The 16,904-nt window shown below is 35.6% G+C and overlaps 1 protein-coding gene across 6 annotated transcripts in view; it reads left to right on the top strand.

The window, feature by feature from the left end:
• The window catches only part of Tlk (Tousled-like kinase), a 641,803-nt gene that overhangs the window by 95,854 nt on the left and 529,045 nt on the right, over positions 1 to 16,904 (top strand). For all 6 annotated transcript variants that reach the window (XM_090394231.1, XM_090394230.1, XM_090394235.1 and 3 more), the window contains exon 4: positions 11,272 to 11,307. The gene's annotated coding sequence lies outside the window, so the exon portion shown is untranslated. The remainder of the gene's footprint in view (positions 1 to 11,271; positions 11,308 to 16,904) is intronic.

Here is a 16,904-nt window from a genome sequence, read left to right as displayed (position 1 = left end):
ATAATTGGTACCAATTGTTTTACATTCCTATGCATCAAGTATAATAGGTATCAGTTCAGAACAGTAATAGAAATTTGAATATAATAGAACCAAAATACATGTATTACAATAGAATCTTTCTAAATATGCAGTCTCATGATAGCTAGGATAAACATTGTTGGGATATGTATGTATGTATGTTTAAAAAAAACAACAGGTTAATGGAAAAAAAAAGCTTCAGCACTTTCTTTGAATGCTCAGTAAACATTCAAATTTACAAATACAGTTATTCAAAATTTCATGCCGGCTGGGGCGTCGCCCGGTTAAACAAGGCCCCCGTTGTTTTCGCCAGGGAACCAGGGTGAACAGCGAAAAGTCAGCTACTGGAACAAATCTGAAAACAAACCCCAACTCAACATCACCAGAGTTAAAGATCGGTACTATCAACGTAAGAAGCCTGAATGGCAAAGAAATGGAGCTAGCTGAGGAATTAGATAAGTACCAGATCGACATAATAGGGGTGACTGAAACAAAAAAGACCAAAACTGGTGAGATCTTTCTGAGCAATAAATACAAAATGTTATATTCAGGCAATAACAATCAAGGAAAAGAAGGAGTAGCCATAGTATTCAACACAAAATACGAGGCTAATCTTCTTGAATGGCAGTCAGTCTCAAGTAGAGTAATGTGGGCAAATATGAGAATGGGGAACTGGACAATGAGACTTATTTGTGCCTATGGTCCCACAGAAGGTTCTACTAAGGTAGAAGTGGAGGAATTTTTTGAGGCTTTAGAAAAAGCAACTGACACAATGAAAAAGGAAAAGTTGGTCCTTGTTGGGGATCTAAATAGTAGAGTAGGAAATGATTGTGAGACATACAAAAATATTTTGGGAAAATTTGAAGAAAAGAGCAAAGCTAATAATAATGGCAAATATCTGTTGGATTTCTGCTCAGGACATGGACTGGTTATTACTAACACCATGTTCCAACATAAAAATGTGCACAAATTCACATGGAGAGAAGAGGCTAGGAATAAGAAAAGTCTCATTGACTATGTTATTGTTGATAGTGATGTTTTCTCCCTGGTGCAGGACACCAGAGTGTACAGAGGATTTGAAATTGGAAGTGATCACTATTTAGTCTTGAGCAGGATAAAATTGAATTTCATATTGAAAAGAATAACATGTAAGAAAGTTTTAAAGCGAATAAAAGTTGAGCAGCTCTCAGATGTAAACTGTAGACTAAAATACAGAAATATTATTGAAAAGAAAATGAAAGAGTTTGAGAACAGGAATCAAACCTTGGAGATTCAGTGGCAAACTCTGAAGGAAACATTGATTGATTCTGCCAGAGAGGCATTTGGTGAGGTTGTGTGCAAAGATAAAAAAATCAGAACTCCCTGGTGGACACAGGAAGTTAAAGAGGCAGTGAAGGAAAAGAAGAAAGCATATCAAAAGTTCCTGGCAAATAAGTCAGCTTTTACTCTTACAGAATACAGAGACAAATGTAAGAAAGCTAAGCAGTGTGTAAAACTAGCTAAACAAAAGTCATGGGAGGACTTTGGCAAGAATATAGAAAATAAATATCAAGAAGGTGGCAAAATATTCTGGAGGTTGTTGAAGAAGCTTAGGAATGGAGGAAAGAGTGCTGTAAAAGGAATTAGAGATGATAAAGGTGAAATGAAAACAGGAGAAAAAGATATCCTTGAAGTATGGAGTAATTACTTTGAAAAACTGCTAAATGAAACAAGCAGTGATGACAGCACAGTGATAAAAAACACTGACCAGGCATGCAGTCAGCAATACATATCCATACTTGAAGTAGAAAAAGCCATCAAAGGCTTGAAATGTGGAAAGGCAGCAGGAGTAGATGATATTCGACCAGAAATGCTGAAGTATGGTGGTATAAGAGTCTTACAGTGGCTGCACTGCATAGTTCAGAAAGCCTGGACAGAGGGACGAATTCCCGATGATTGGAGTAGAGCTCTCATAGTACCCATATATAAAAAGGGAAATAAAACTGAATGTGAGAATTACAGAGGTATTTCCCTACTGAGTGTTCCTGGCAAGATCTATGCAAGTATACTTGAGAAACGGTTGAGAAGAATTGTGGAAGAAAAGCTTGGTGAAGAACAAGCTGGATTCAGGCCAAATAGAGGCTGTCAGGATCAGATCTTCACTTTACGACAAATAGTCGAGAAAGCATGGGAATGTAACAAAGATCTGTATTTAAGTTTTGTCGATTTGGAAAAGGCATATGACAAGGTGCCAAGAGAGAAGCTATTCAATACGCTGCAGTTATATGGTGTCAATGGGGCATTATATCAAGCAATACTTAGTCTTTATTTGAGTTGTGAGTCAGCAGTTAGAATTGAAGGAAGTACAGGAAGATGGTTTAATGTTAAATCTGGTGTGAGACAAGGATGTACATTATCCCCTCTGTTATTCATTATCTATATGGATCACATTATGAAGGAATGTGGTATTAAACCTGATATCAAAATTGGAGATGTTAATGTCAGCTCTTTGCTTTATGCGGATGATGTTATACTTCTAAATAAATCCAATACAAGTCTGCAAGATTCTCTGACTAAATTGAATAGCTGTTGTAATAGATATGGTATGAAGGTCAGCAATAAAAAGACAAAGACAATGAAAATAGGCAGAATCATTGAAAATGTCAACTGTGTTGTGAATGGAGAACCTGTGGAACAAGTAAAACATTTCAGCTACTTAGGCACAATTTTTAGTGAAGATGGTAAACTAAATATAGAAATAGACAACAGAATCAGCAAAGCTGGTATCGTGGGAAGTCAATTGAATAAATTCATATGGAATAAGAAAGAAATTAGTCGGAACACTAAATTAGCTGTATACAAGACTGTGTTCAAACCAATTTTAACTTTTGGATCTGAGAGCTGGGTCAGAAGTAAAACACTTGACCAAAGACTAGAGACCGCAGATATGAGAGTCCTGAGAAAGATTAGAGGCGTGAACAGATGGCATCAATGGCAATATCATATTAAAAATGAGGATATTAGGAAAGAACTTGACATTGTCAGCATCCAGGAATGCGTTAGCAGAGCTAATCTCAGATGGTATGGTCACTTAAATAGAATGGGAGAGGAAAGATTAGCAAAACAAGTGTTCTCTGCCAGGTTTGCAGGAAAACGACCCAGAGGAAGACCAAGATATAGGTGGATTGATACGGTACAAAGTGCCCTAGACGATAGAAATATAAGATCTGATAATGTTGGAGTCTTGACAAGTAACAGACTGATTTGGAGGAAAATTGTAGATAGGAAGTTAGTAATGATGTAATTTTTTCATGTAGTACTGTCATATCCTGTACACCCCTTGAGGGTACATGGCAGGAATTTGATGATGATGATGATGATGAGTTATTCAAAAGTTTGATATTATCCCACTGGATCCTGTGGTCCATTGGGATAATATCAGGTCTAGACTTTTATGGTCACATTGCAAAGATTTGAAAAAAAATCTAACTTACTGCTACCTCCAAATCTATCACTGAAATCCACTGTCTTATACCTTCTCCAAAACACCAAACTTTGCTTCACCATTGCTTCTGCCTTGCCATTTATCAGGTTCCGTGTTCTTGCAACTTATCTTATTTTGGTCAAATGGAGAAGACCAGTTAAAAAATGTATGAACCAGCACCATTAGCCAGCTTATCAAACCTCATAAATCTGGAACTCGAGAGAGAGAGAGAGAGAGTATCTAAATTTCTTTGAATATTTCCATAGTTAGGTGAGTGATGTTGATATCACTCTGGATCCACAAGGAAATCCTCTGTGGATCCAGAGTGATGACAAGATACACACTAGCGATCACTAATTAATTTAAAAAGCTCTAATATGTGCTGGTGAAGTTGATTGCTGATGATTTTTTTCCATTATTTTTTGACAGGATTTGAGGCAAGTGCAGTGGGTTGATTGCTTGGCAGCTAGCTTTTTAATGTTGTAGGATGCCTTTGGGTTTTCTTAATGCTTCTATGTTTCTTTCCTATGCATATTCCCTTACAGACTTACCCACTAGTTAACCCTAATTGAAGCTGTCCATACTCTCTCTATTCAAACTCTCAGTTAACTTTAAGTCTACTATTTCCTATACTCTGATGTTTTATCCTAGCATTCTGGAATTATCTAGACTAGCATTTCTCAACCTTTCTAAGTCCAAGGACCAGTAAAATGCCTAAAACAATTCTACGGACCACTAAGTTATGTAATTTTTTTTAAATGTATGTGGGGATTACCAACATTTACATATTTACATATACATTTTATATATACATAAACATTTACAAATACATATGGAAACATAATTAAGTTGGAAGTAAACGATTAAAAGTATCATCGCTGAACAAAGTTTTAATTTTTATTAAACAAATAAAGGTATCAGTTTCCGATTTGCTGTGGGCTGGGTATGGCAGCGGTGTCTTGCTGATACCCCATTCATCTGCCCACAGCAACTTTTATATTTTTTATGTTATCCCCATTCATCTGCCCACACTCATTAAGCTCACCCCACAACATTTTTAGCGGCGTTGGTACCATGGGCAAGTGAATGGGGGAATGTCAGCGCTGTCCCGCTGATACCTTCATTCATCTGCCCACAACAACGTTCATCTTTAATCCCCCATTCATCTACCCACAGCAACTTTTATATTTTACATGTTATCCCCATTCTCATGAAGCCCTACAACAACTTTTATCTTCACTTACTCTCTGATTCAACATGTAAACTGTTCCATTCGCTAAGTGTGTTGTGAGACGAGGGAAAAATGTTATGCCGTTATCCGTATCCGTATATACGAACTTGACATCCATGGATTCCATCATGGATGATGTCCCTTGTCCTGTCCAAACCATCCCCCTGCCCAAAATTTTCAATCAGAACATCCCAAAGCCATTAATTCCTCCCCCCCTCCACACATACACACTTCTGGCCGATAAGAATCGCCTTATTTCCCTGAGGAGTTTTCCATGACCAACAAAAAAATTTAAGACATCCTGTTATGCGAGGTCGTTCCCAATATCTATAAACAGTCCATCCCATGATGTCAGTCGCAAAGTGTCATCCACGTGGTTGGGTACATTTTCCCGCCAGCCCGTATGCCGTATATACCGTACACATGTGATTTGTACTAATCATGTTATGATAGTGGTTTTAATTATATCTGTCTTGTTTTATCCATAGGCACAACAGTGGTCATCGTAAATCTGGCAGGTTCATTAATCGTGTGGTGTTTAATTTATATCCGTCCTGTGTGCTGCTTGTATTCGTTACGTTGTGATGTGTGTGTTTCTGTAAATCCATGACTGTATGGATGTCGTCTGCATGCGATGGATTCTGTGTGCTCGGCCGCATATTCCTGCAAGCGACCGTAAGAAATACAGAACTTCACTAAATGAGACGCAGGCAGCTATTCTCCTCGCCAGCAGAGCTGAGCCTCACTGTGACGTCACTTTGCATAACTTTTGTTTCATCCCTGATTTTGTCCGATTTTGGAAATGGATTAATTCCAAAACCAGTAACAAGAATAATCGGAAACTGTAGTCCAAATAAATAATATGATATTATTATGTTACTACTTACTTTTAATGAAATGATTCAGCTTCTCAGCCTTTGCAGAGTTGCCGGATATCTGGCTCAACTTCAGTCGAAGATTGGCACACACACACTAAGACATTTTTCTGTATTTTGTTTTTATTTGAAGGAGCGATGAAAATCCTTTCTCACAAAGATAGGTTGTAGAAAATGCATGACAATTTTCAGTGCTTCTTCAGATAACTCGGGAAATTCACTTCTCACTGAAGGCAAGATCCAGAATCGAGCCAAACCAAGATCACGGAATTGCATTTTAAGCCCACTGTCACTTGAAAGCTCAATTAACTATTCTTTTTTCGATAACAAAAGGTCGTTCTCGTGACTATAAGCCTGAAATAGATCTCGAACCCACAGAAATTTCTTATAAAAGTTTTTCGGAAAATATATTTCAAAACTGTTTTAGAGTTTTGAGGTGGTCATAAACCCTTTACAGAAACTCAGAATCAACAAAAAGATAATTTTCCACTAAAAAGGATTCCAATGTTGGAAAAGGTGCAAATTATCCGTCTTTTGCATAACTAATACACAACACGAGTTTTTTTTTTTTTTCCTGAATGCCTTTATTTTGTTATAGGCATCAAGAACAGTTAAAGAATTTTCCTGAAGGGAGAGATTTAATTCATTTAATTTCGAAAAAAATGTCTGAAAGATAGGATAATGTTGATAACAATGCTTCGTCAACAAGGAACGATGCAAAATTAGAATTACGTTCATTTATAAACAATAAAACTTCATGCCCTAATTGAAATAAGGTTGTTAGTACTTTGCTTTGAAATCCAGCGAATTTCAGAATAAAGCAAGTTGTATATATTCACTGTCCATTTCATCACAGAACACTGAAAATAACCTGTTATTTAAGGTCAAGCTTTAATAAAATTAACCAGCTTTACAGTGTTGTATAGTACAGTTTTAAATTCTGGTGGCATTCCTTTGGAGACTAACCTTTCCCTATGCATGAAACAATATGCCCAATTCATATCCGGAGCTACTTCCTTGACCATAGAAACAGCCTCCAACTATGTCTGCCTGTAAGGGCATGAGCTCCATCCAAACAGAAGCCCATGCATTTTTCCTATTGGATCCCTTTGTGTATTATGTAATTATTGAAAGTGTGAAATATTTCTTCTCCAGTTGTTCGGGATGACAAAGTTCTACAAAACAGAATATCGTCATGAATGTTGTTATCATGCACATATTTTACATAGCATATTAACTGTGCATCATCTGTAACATCAGTAGTCTTTTCTATTTGTAATGCATAATAAGGACTCTTCTTAACTCTTTCGATTAACTGAGATTCTACGTCACTTGCCATATCATTAATTCTGCAACCTACAGTGTCATTGAAAGTGGAGTCAAATCAACATCTTTTAGTATGCCAAACATAGTTTTTACCACATCTTTTATAGCTGGAAGTAGTAAATTTTTCCCAATAGAATGAGGTTTCCCTGTTTTTGCTATGCGCAAACTTAGATGCTTCCAGTGATTTGCAATTAATTGAACCCATGGCTGAAACTACATCTTTCCCATGATTTAATGTCTCTACATGTCACTGAAATTGGCTTTTTTTTTTCTTCTTCCTAATTTGCTTATTTTTCACATCACAATGTTTAGTTTCTAAATGTCTGAGTTTTGCAGGTTTCATGTACTCATTCGATAACACTTCATAACACAAAACACATTGAGGTTTCTGTTCATTTTCATCTCCACACCAAGTAAACCCGAATTCCAAATATGTACTGTTATATTTCCTACTGTATTTTTTCTTTGAACTGCTTGTTCTACTTTAATAATACCAGATTTACTCGCCGTTACAACATGTACAGGGTGTTCGGGATAAATTTGACAGTTTCGTAAGGAAAAAGAAAATCTTCTTTGTATCTATTAAATTTAATGAATTGACAAAAAAACATTACAGGCAGAGTTAATTACAATACTATCAACAAGATTTACTCAAAATAACCACCATTAGCATCGATCACAGCTTCAATTCTGCTTCGGAACCTCGAACAAGCTGATGCTACAGTCTCCCTGGGAAGGGCCGCAAAAACTGTTTTAATTTTATCCATTAACTGGGCTTTTGTATTACTGGAAGTGCGATTGGTGTCTTTTTCAACTGCGCCCCATACAAAATAATCCATGGGGTTAAGGTCTGGGGAGTTTGGAGGCCAAACATTTGGACTGGTGAAGTCGTAGAAATTTTCAGACAACCATTTTTGACTTTTCCCAGAGGTGTGGCAAGGGGCCGAATCCTGCTGCCATACATACGGCCTACCATTGGCTACCCTTGTTATCCAGGGCTTGACTACAGTTAGCAACTCCACGAACAAAGCCCGAATTCCAATGCCAGGGTTCTTCAACACCTGTTCCTGCAGATTTGCAAGGAATTCTGCTGTACGAACGCAATCAGATCGTCTGCTAGGGATCTTTCTTCTTGCTACATCCTCGTAGTCACCATTGCAAGTCTCTAGTTCATGCCTGATTGTTTTTACTGTATTCAGGGAGCATTGGGCAGCAGTCGTAATATCCTTATTTTGATGGCGGGCACGAATCATCATGATACAAGTTATTCTCTTCCATGATTCAGGTGGGTTCCAGCTATCCATCCTTTCTGACATCTTGTATATGAATGAAGAAGGGTCCAAACTTTTAAATGAAGAGAAGTGTGTGTTAATACGTGTAACTTACGGAAAAATATAATTAATTATAAATATGTCAAATTTATCCCGAACACCCTGTATATCACAATTAGGGTTAGCATCACCTGTTTCATTTGCTCTTCTTTTCAAAGTCCTAGTTCTAAGCCACTTTTCCATTATTAAAAAACGTTTCCGAAAAATATATAAATACTGGGGTTAACTCATGACACTTTGTCCAAGTATCATTTAGCACTTCTGAAAGTATACTTGGTTGCAGGAGGAAAACCTTCAGTAATAAAAATCAATAAACAACAAGCAGTTGGTTGAAATGTGGATAACACATGTTCATTTCAAATCTGGGAAAGCAGAAGCAATAAAACTATATTGTTGTTCACTTCACCCCCTGTTATTATTTGTCATTCTGCCACTACAAATTATTGTAGTGCCAGGATGACGAGTAATAAAAGATGGGTGAAGTGAACAACAATATAATTTTATTGCTTCTGCTTTTGAACGTTCTGACGCTATTTGTTGATTTTTTTAAGTCTCCATTTGATTTCAATAATTTTTACTTATTCAATTTTAATTTGTTTGGATAATTAAAAAATATATATTTATTTAATTAATTTAAGTCTTCCTGCGGAACACCTGTCCCATTGTCGTGAACCACCTGTGGTCTGCGGACCACAGGTTGAGAAACACTGGTCTAGACTAGATATATGATTGTGTTAGTGATCATTTCTCTGTACATGGACCCAAGGAATAGACTATTACACCAATCTTTTACCAGCTCAGAAACTCATATTTTTCATCATTTATTGTCATATGGTATCTCTTGGTATCGTTCTCCACATTTTTAATCTGTTCCAGTTTTGAACTTGATTCCTAGACCAATTCATAGTAAAATTTTTATCTGTTGTCTTCACATTTTATACATCATGTAACTGAGTAACAATCTGAGGTTTTCTTTGAGTCAGTGCTTCTTTTCCTGACATCAACGTATTGTTATGGTCAGCTCAATTTGTATATCTCCATTTCCCTACTTTTCCCCCATCACTATTTTTCATTAACCAGGTCTCTTTGATATGTCCTAAATTTAGTCCACCTTTAGTTTGATTACTGTTGCTGTAATGTAAAGCCTTTTTGAGCTTTCCTGCACTATCTCCTTTGCATATACTGGAAATGTTCTTGATGTTCATAAGCAATGAGCACTTTTATTTTCTATGCTATTTGTGACTACAAAGTACTGGGGTGTGAAATTCTTGTAAAGATTATCTTTGCACAGTAAATAATTGAATATAAACAGATAGCAGATAAATGATGTTCTCAGTTGCCTGTATATAGAAATATTATCACTGATTATTATTAGCAGTGCTTATGTGGTCTGCAAAAATTTCTACTCTTCTGACTTTCAAAGAAAAATATACTGCTGTACTAAAAGAATCTGCCAGACCTACTTATTCCATGTGCAAATTTTTTTCTATTCCTGTTTTTAGCAAGTGAAGTCAGTGAAAAGTATTTATTTATTACCTGCTTTTTTCCCCATGTTTATCTGACTGCAGAATTGTGGCCAGGTATTAAATTTGCATTTACATGATGTCGTGTGAGTTATTTACTTGATATGCATAGTTCAAAAACTTTTTCATGTTTTATGTTGGTGCAGAACTGTTGTCAAGAAGTAACTTACTATGTATTAATTAGTACAGTGAGTCTGTTTCCATCCCATACATTAGAAACCTTTCTCTCAAGATCATCGCCATCTATCCCATATATGAAAGAAGAACTTGTAAGCACATCAGTGCTGGGTGCAAGTGAGAGTTGAGAAAGAAGAAGTTATGTTGATATTTTTCTTGAAGAGTTGGAGGTTGTAGTTGTTTGGGAACACTTAATGAGGAAGGCTCTTCCAGGGACCAAGGTAGATAAAATAAAAGAGGAAGAGGAGAAGTAGGTTCTGTGTTTGCAGTTGTAGCAAAAAGGGATGCTGGAAACTGCTGCTCTTGTTTTAACAGGTCCAACAGAAAGCGAAGGAATCATTATCTCTAGTTTATTGGTGCATTGACCATGGAAATGTAGAAAAGGCAGAACTGAAACTGTGCATCTGTAAGAAAGAGATTGAAGTTATTCAGCAAGGGAGAGATTATTATGAGTCAAATTGCTGTCTTCTGGAAAGAACTTTTAGGGAGGTTTTAGATGCACCACCCCAAACATGTGAAGCATATTCTAAGGAATGATATATGTTTGGGATCTGTATTAAGTTATTAACTGGTTGGATGAAAAGTAGCATCTTGAGTAGAAAAGAATGCCTAAATTTTTTACAGGCCAAAGAAGCTATTGAATATGCTGATGCAAGGAGAGGCTGGAGGGGAATGTCAGTCCAAGGCGGGGGGGAGAGAGAGAGAGAGAGAGAGCTGACTCTGGCTGGTGATGTTTATATTATTGAGGGTAATGAAAGGTAGCTGAAATCTGTTTTTGTGAGAAAGAAGGCAAGATGCCATTCCACAAACATCTGAGAACTTAGGATTCCATTTTCTTGTGGGTCTGACCTTACATAGGTCAGGCAACTTGAGTTTTGAAATAAGAAAGAAAGAACATCTCAACCTGGCATACAGAAGAGAAGAAAATTCTGAGCATGTACATTGTTCATCTATCCTGTATCCCACTCAATAGTATGATTTGTATGACACCACACAGCTTCCTTTCATGTAGAATCAACTGCTGCAATTCACGCACATGTCTTTAAGAAACCCTAAACTTATCGTAAACAATGTCTAGAAATCATTTATTCTAAAATTGTTTAGAAGTCCTTAATCAAATCACTCAACATATGAGTGCACTATCCTGTATTTTTCGTGTAAATTGTCTTCTGTTTTTTAATGTGAAATGTATGCAGTTATAATATGCATATTCTTCTAAAAATATTAATTTGAAATAATAAAGTCCTGAAGTTATTATAGCTTACCATGAATAATTCTAAGCATAATTCTTAATTTTTTTTTTTCTTCCTTCTCTTTCTTTATGTAGTAACTCAACCATTGTGGAGGAGTGAAGAAAGAGGTGGTGAGTATATCTTAACTTGATAACAGTAATAAAATATAGCACTCACTTTAAAATGCACAACTTAGAAAGATTTAATTTTCTAGTTTTTTGCTTTTAATGTTCTCATTTTGTTTTCAAGTTTTTTGAAATTGTTTCATTACTACCTGGTGTTAATAGATAAAAATTGTAATGAATTTAAATATTGCTTAGTCTAAACTAAGCAATATCATATATTGAACAATTGTTGATTTTTTTTTCTATTTTATTGTGTTTTTTTTCTGTAGAAAATTAGTGTTTTATAGTATATTAGAGCAGATTTTCTTGTTTTTAGAATATTTAGTGTCTTTATAACATATTTTTATTGTGATATTATAATATCACAATAAAATGACACCAAAAATGCAGAAGGAATGGAATGCTAACGAGAACAGCGAAGTCAAGAGCAAGAAGGTTTTTCTCCACCAAAGTGATATTGAAGAGGATATTGAAAATAATTTAACCTCTGAAATCACTAGGTTAAAGCAGATTATTAGACAGATGATGAGGAAATTACAGAATGTTGAGTGGCATTTAGAGGAACACAGGAAGAATAAAAAAAAAGTTAGCAGCAAAATGGAAAACAAAGCATGAAATCAAGTAAGTTAGTGCGTAATAATGAAATTCTGGTAATTAAAGTTGATTGTAAAAATAAGTATGTTATTTGGTATGGTGACTATCATAAAACATGCTATTGATGAGCATGTTATAAAATCAAGTTTTCCTGTAGCAAAAATTAAAAATATAACACAAGCATTTGAAAATAAGAAAACAAAAGCAAAAGAGGTCGTAATTCTGGTAAGTACCAATGACTTAACTAGCTATAAATTTAGTACGAGAGAGAGGATTTGAAAAGGTTGTTGGTAGAAGCAAGAGTGAAGAGTCAGAAAGTAAAAATTGTTAGTATATTACCTAGATGTGATGGAAATGAATTAAGAAGTAGGGCTATGATTTCAAATGATTCGATGCATAAGCTTGTAGAAGGAATGGATGTGAGTGTTTGGATGGGTGGAGTGAGTTTGAGGGAAGATTGGATTTGCATAAGAGGGACAGCCTACGTTTTAATGCATTTGGCATCAGAAGTTTGGAAAAATTATTAATTGATATGAGACCTAACACAGAGAGTCAAGGAAACACAATTCTAATGGGAGGAATTGTGAGAATGTGTGAAAGAGTAACATTATGTAACTGTGTTAATGATGGGAATGGTTATTATTTTAGAAATAATTATGAAGAGAGAATGATTTTGTGTTCGTCCAGTTTGGACCTATCAAGCAAATGTAAAGATGTCTGCAAAGTAAGGAGCTAGATAAGAATAGAGATCTGTAATTTATAGTGAAGAATTTATGGAGACACAACACACACATGTTAGAATAATTACTTCACTCATTAAGACAGTAACATTCAACGTTTTGACCTCTGTATTGAGGTCATCATCAGGGTAACCTGTACATATGTATGTTTAATGTACGGGATACAAGCTACGTGACACTACACTATACGAAAGTAAGATGAATCTAAATGTTTGTTAATCATTTACCCTAGCCTGATCTCTGGTAAAAAAGAAAAAAGAATTACATGAAACAATTTCTAAAGTCCTCTCGTATTAAGATTTTCTTCTGTTTTGGGGTTCTTCTGGATGCTATACGGATTGAAGATGGGGCCTCCAAATTCTTGGAATAATTAATCCAAGAATTAATAATTATATTAATTATTAATTATATATAAGAAATAATTAATACTGAAGTAGCTCTTGTTCGGAATGACTCCAGACTGTGAAGATATCATCGACATATCGAAGCCAGAGTTTTGGTTTGGGTTTGAATGGGAGGATTTTTTCTTCTAGATGTTCTATAAACAGATCTGCCAAGTTGGGTGACAAGGGAGACCCCATTGCTGTTCCCTCCTCTTGCTTGTAGATTTTTCCTTTCCATGTGAAGTAACCAGAAGCGATAACAAATTTGAACAGTTCAACAATGTCCGACGAAAATTTTTGATTTAATAGGTCTACAAAACGTTGTTATAGAACATCTAGAAGAAAAAATCTTCGCATTCAAATCCAAACCAAAACTCTGGCTTCGATATGTCGATGATATCTTCACAGTCTGGAGTCATTCCGAACAAGCGCTACTTCAGTTTTTAGAAAAAATCAACCTTCTTCATCCATGCATCAGATTTACATTAGAAAGAGAATCCCCACAAGGCATCCCCTTTCTGGATTTACACATCCAAAGAAAAGAAGACAGTTCCATCTCCACTTCTGTCTATCGCAAACCGACATTTTCAGGCTGCTACATTCACAATACTTCAGCTCATCATCCCTCTCAAAAATTTGGCATCGTTAAATCATTGGTAACCAGAGCACACAGATTATGATCCTCTGAGGATTCTCTAAAACAAGAATTTGAAATAATCAAAAACACAGCCACTCTAAATGGTTTCAATCTCAAAACAACTCAAAAAATCATCAGCCTAGACAAGAACAACCCCATAGGATTCCCATACCTTATATCAAAGGCATCTCTGAACAGCACTCGAAAATTATGAAGAAATACAATCTTGCTGCCATCTACAAACCCATCGACCAGATCCAAAACTTGTTACCCTCGCCTGAAGACAAACTTTCGCCTATGCTACTACCTGGTGTATACAAGGTTCCACGCTCCTGTAAACTCTTATTTTGGACAGACAGGCTGATCAGTTTTTAAATACATTTCGGAACATCAAGACCATATCTGCCTCATCAAACCGCATAAATCAGGCTTTGCTCAACACGGAGTTGAAAACCCAAACCACAAGATCCATTGGAAAAAGACAAAACTTCTACACAGATCTTCATATAAATATGAACGTTTATATGAAGAAAGTGCTGAAGTCCTACTCTAGAGACCAAATCTAAACCACAATGATGTTCTTGCCATCCCTAAAGTATGGGAAATTGTCATACAAAATTGTGTAAAATAATAACTTAACTGTAATTAATTTTAATTTAATTTAAGTTCAGGCTGCAACGTGTCACTGCACGCAATTTGGATTCCTTTGTATGTACGTGCCCTTTCTTTTGTCATTCCTAGTATTACCTTACTGTACTGATGATGTCCTAAGATACCTAGGACGAAATATTTACGTAATAAAAAATCCTACTACTGTGGTTTACGTGTGTTAAACTTAGTCATGAATTCTCCACAGGTTTCTCTATATAATCACAGTTATCTCAGTCAGTCAGCAATCTTTGGGTAGAAGGATATGCATCCCAATGTCATGATAATGGTCTTATTCCAGCTCTCTTGGTATTTTTCCTTGTTCCCAGATATTATTAAATAATTTTAATAATTTAAGTTGTTTGATGAACAGAATGCCTGCATTATTATGACCTTTTTTCTTGACCACTAGTATTAATAAATTAAAGACTTAATTCGGTATGTTAGTCAAGTAAATATTGTTTAATATCTGACATGTTTCACATGTTTTACTTGACTAACATACCGAATACCTGAAAGTGCTGACAGATATTAGTCAGTGAAACATGTCAGATATTAAACAATATATACTTGACTAACATACCGAATTAAGTCTTTAATTTATTAGAATGCCTGCATATTTATTAAGGTCTATATTTATTCATTTCATTCTCTCCAGGGAGATTTTCCTGATTTACTTTGGTATATTGTTTTTTAGGATTTCTTGTTAAGTTCTATATTCCTGTGTTACTATTACTGGTCTATATTATATCAGTTTTAGTTTCTTTACTATCTTTTAACTTTTAGAAAAAGCCAATGGTTTCCTTTGATTATTTCAAGATTAGCTTTCTTTTACCTCTTTATTCATGTTTCTTAATATTTTGTGTATTTGTTCTCTTCGCTTTGAAATCTCTTTCCATTTTTGCTATGAAGTGATCCCATGTTTCTCTATTATTATTTATTTATTTATTTATTCATTCATTCATTTATTCTTTTTTATTATTTGTTTGTGTTAATAAATAATTTTTGCTTCTAGTGATTGTGTATTCATCCACTGTTTATGTTTTTTTATTGTTTTATTATTGCTTCATTTTTCTCATCCAGGTTTCTTCTCCTTTTCCTCTCTATTAGTTTTTTTTTTAATAATTATTCCATTCTATTTTTATATCATATATTTAATGTTTAGTGGAGAAAATGCAGTTCTAGAGATAATTACGAAATTTATTTAGCTAATAAAGTATTAAGCCATATTTTGCATTGGTCATGTTCATGGGCACAGAGAAATACAACTAAGCATGTGCACACAGGCGCAATAGTAGGAAGACAAACACAAATGACTATGAAAGGTGGAATCTTACTGTTCTAACTAGTGCCCTCTGCAGTTGTGCTGATGGAATCTTTCAACCTGATGGTCTTCCAGATTTTTGGTAATTTGTATGCCAAGGATATGAATCACTGGATCCAGTGGAGAGAAAAAGAATCTTCCACAGCATTTTAATGTTCCTCAAATCTGAACAAATTTGACTGCCTCACTTTACCAGAAATCTGGGAGACTGTCATTTTGATTCCATCATCATGATTCCATTACTACATCCATAGAGGGTGCCACTTAGGAGTGTAGCCTTTCATACTCAATCTGTGTTTGCCTTCCTGCAAGTGTGCCTGCATGCACATGCTTAGTTATATTTCTTTGTGCCCCTGAAGATGCCTTTGTGACCATAGGCAAAATATTAGCTTAATAATTTATTAGCTAAATAAATATATTGTATAATATAATATAATATTATATTATAAAAATAAATTGCATATTAATGACATTGAGATGGATTTAACTAGTGATATGCAGCTTTTGCAGATGATGCAATATTGGGGAGAGCAATGCAGAGTCAAGCAGATGTTATGGCTTTACAGGATGACTTGAATAGATTGCATGAATGGGCAGGTAGCAGAATCAGTTGAATGTTGCAAAGTATTAAGTTTTGAAATTTGCTAAGCAACAATGGGATGCAAAGTATACACTTGGTGGGGAAACTTTAAAGGAGGTAGAGGAGATGAGAGATCTAGGAGTGGTGGTGGACAATGATCTGAAATTCATGGGTCACATTGCACTAAGTTGTGAAGATGTCCCATCGGATAATGGCAATGATGAGGGCCCTGACATGCAGAAATAAAGAGGTTATGATGCCATTGTATAAGGCCTTGATCAGGTCTCATATGGATTATTGTGTATAGATTTGGTCACTGAGTTTTCATGGTGATGAGGATATGTTAGAAAGGGTTTAGAGAAGGTTCACTAAGGTAGTCAGTGGTCTTCAAAATTTGAAGTACGAGGATAGATTGAGAGAATTCAAATTGCAAAGTCTCGTGAATATTAGGAGAAGAGATATGATTGAAACATTGTGTGCAATAGTGTGTACTCCCATGATAAGTCTCTGACTCCATGGAGGTCAGATGTTGACATGGAAGAAATTTTTCATAGAATGGGAGAGGGGGTAGAACAAGAGGCCATCCCTGAAATTGTATAAGGAGGGTGTGAGCAGAGGAGCGAGGCAAAGATTCTTTGCATGGAGAGTGGTTGGTGAGTGGAATGCATTGCCTGAGTGTGTTGTGAATGTAGACTGA

The sequence above is a fragment of the Typopeltis vanoorti genome, chromosome 6 (assembly GCF_054136105.1).
Source record: "Typopeltis vanoorti isolate ZY-2024b chromosome 6, IOZ_Tvanoo_1.0, whole genome shotgun sequence".
Lineage (NCBI taxonomy): Eukaryota > Metazoa > Arthropoda > Arachnida > Uropygi > Thelyphonidae > Typopeltis > Typopeltis vanoorti.
Note: the sequence above shows the minus strand (reverse complement) of the source record. Positions and strands in the feature narration are given on the sequence as shown.